We start from the raw sequence: 2877 nt of genomic DNA on the forward strand, positions 1-2877 counted from the left end.
ATATTTTTTTCCTCTTCACAATTATTGTGTATCTTAATGTGGCATCTAATATATCTATTATTTCTAGTTCTCTATGCGGGAAAGGTTAGAGTTGTCTCAAGTATTAAGTTAAAATTTTATCTTGCTGAAAAACAACGTGTATGTCCTTGAGAATTAGGTTGTAACAAAATGGTGTATTTTATAAGAAAATGTAGATGGACGCATTTGCAGGTCCTAGGCGATCGCCTCTATATGTTTTTCCAAAAATTCACCAAGTTGATGCTACTTACAGTCTTCGGTACCACAAATCATCAAATGATTACTTTGTCGTGAAACGGAAGGAGGGGTAAAGCTGTTTTCTTGATTAGTACAAGGGAAAAAATTGAGTATAGAAAGAGAAGACACAAACATGCATTCAATTTCCACGAATGTGATTAATTCCCACGAATTCAACAGAACAAATAAGCACCATGAAAACATCATGTGCAACAAAATATCAAGTCATGTTTCCTACAACAACAGTTTATGTATGTTATTTGCACCAGCAACAGTTCATGGATGAGTGCTCTTGGAGTAATCATCAAACTTCTGTTTACCATGAAGATGTTGATCTCTCACTTCCCCATTAACTTTGAACAAGGTTGTTCTCTTTAGCAGTTTCCTTCCTAAAAGCTTGTAGTCTTTCCTTCAATTTCTTACTCTGCTCAAAGTTTGCTTTCCGCTTCAGAGCTTTTTGTCAAAAAAAGTTGAAGATCTTGTTATGGGAATAATAAAATAAAGATCCCAACCAGAGAAAAACCAAGACCCATATAATGAAAACTCACCTCCTCCCTGAAACAACGATCAAGCTTTATTTTGAGATCTGTACATTCACCAAAGAATTTCCCAATGGGATGGTCTATGTGACACTTCTGGAACTCCTCAATAATCTGCACAAAATCAGATAGAACAATCATACCAACATCTATCCACTTATTCGCCATCTTCCAACATTTGATTTGAAGAAAAAAAGAAAAGAAAAGAATGAAATGCTTCCACTGAACTGGACATAAGAATCAAAATTATGACATGGACATTTATAGTTTGTGAAGCAAAACACAGTTCAGTTTACATTGATTGCCATAAAACTATTCCAACTTCTCTTGCTCATAAATGATAGGAGGGTTACCATGCCAAAATCACCTTTCCTCTTACTTATTGCTACTCAATCTAGACATATCCCAACTACTCAGATTTGGCTCAAAATCCTAGGACCATGTATCTCATAATAAGAGCCAAGAAAATTAATAAATATATCCGGTCAAAGCTATCCATTTAAAGTTAGCCTCCACAAAATAAAAAGAAGAGATTTATAAGCCTAAAGAAATTGTGGATAGTAAATCATGAATAAAGCTAGAAGATGAAGATGGACTCACTTCGGCGCACATCGGGTGCTTGTGTAGTGTTAAAGGAGGATGCATTTTCCTTTCTTTCTTATTTCTTTTCTATTTTTTCTAACAAAATCGCTTCAAGCTGTAGCAATCTGCAACAACCACCACTAGCAAAGTTTTACCCTAAAAATACAATTTTCCCCAAACGAAAGACAAAGCATGAATCTGACTGAGATTGTGCCTCCAATTGGTTCCTAAGCAAATTAAAGCAAAAGGGGTCAAAAAATTAAAAACTGAAGATCTTTCATTTTTTCACATAACAATATTTGACAATAGAAAGAACCAACTTTACCCCTAAAAGCAACAATCAAAAATCCGGAAGTACACGAATCAAGAAACAGAAAGCTCCATCACTGATCAAAACCCAGCAAGAACACACAAATATATGCAAATTAACAATACAAAGAAACAAATATACCCATAAGCAACAATAGAAAATCTATAAATACATGAATCAAGAAATGTAAAGCTCCATCATTCATCAAAACCCAATAAGAACAAACACGCACAAATATAAGCAAAACTCAGATTAAAAAAAAATAATGAAAGCCAAAAATCAAATTGACAAAAAAATGGAGGGAAGCAAAATCAAATAACAAAAAAATGGAGACAGAGACGGAACCTTGCGCCAGAGTGAGAGAGACAGGAGCGACATACGGACAGCTTCGCCGGTGGCCGAAGAACTTGCCGGAGGAGAAAGAGGATGAGCGCGGGAGGGGGAGCGAGAGACTGAGAGAGGATTTTTGGATCTGAAAGGTGAGAGATAGACGATGTGTATGGTTTAAAATTCAAACTTTTACTTTTTTAAAAAAAAATGCCACGTAGGAAAGAAGTTGGTTCTAAGTTGGGTTTGTGTTGTGCCTTTAACATTTTCCTTTCAGCCCACTTCAATTTCTGGCTAATTCCCAGAATTTCATCATAGGATTCATTCAATGTGTCTTGAAACTCACTACGATGGGTTGTACCGGATCGTCTCGGGCCAAAGGGATGGTAAAGATGCTAATTGGTTCACTTATAATTGTAAAGTTGGTGTTTCTTTGGCATTATTGAAAGAAGTGATCTTTTGGCAAGGGCATTGTTTTGTGCTTGCAAATGTTGCTTGAATCATTGAACTGTGAAATATTTTCTGGGTCTATTGTAATTTCTATATGGTGGTCGGTCTGGGTTCTGGGTTCAAGCTTCAATGCTTGATGTTGGGATTTGATAAGCCTCTATCCTGTATAGATTTTTGTTATGGGTGTTTAGTGGGGAGTTTCTTTGTATAGTTTTGTTTTGTTTTGTTTTGATTGAGTTTGTTGGGCTGGATGATAAAATGTCTGGTTTGCACTCAGTGTTTGGTGTTTCGGTATTTTTTTGTGAATACAACAGAAAAGAAGTACTTGGTGGTCTTATGTGTCTATGGTGGTCTTTCCTTTGTATTGCCAATGTCAAAGTTACTCCAAGTTTTTCTGTTCGCAAATATAACGGT

The 2877-nt window shown here is 35.9% G+C and overlaps 1 long non-coding RNA gene across 1 annotated transcript; it reads right to left on the minus strand.

Moving 5' to 3' along the window:
- Positions 1–393: 393 nt before the first annotated feature.
- On the minus strand, positions 394–1842 carry LOC132179793 (uncharacterized). The gene is made up of 3 exons (XR_009439972.1): positions 1395–1842; positions 804–908; positions 394–708 (listed from the first exon to the last, which is right to left on the minus strand). It is a non-coding gene; the product is annotated as an uncharacterized LOC132179793 (long non-coding RNA).
- Between the last annotated feature and the right edge of the window lie 1035 nt (positions 1843–2877).

Source organism: Corylus avellana, chromosome ca4 (genome assembly GCF_901000735.1).
Source record: "Corylus avellana chromosome ca4, CavTom2PMs-1.0".
NCBI lineage: Eukaryota > Viridiplantae > Streptophyta > Magnoliopsida > Fagales > Betulaceae > Corylus > Corylus avellana.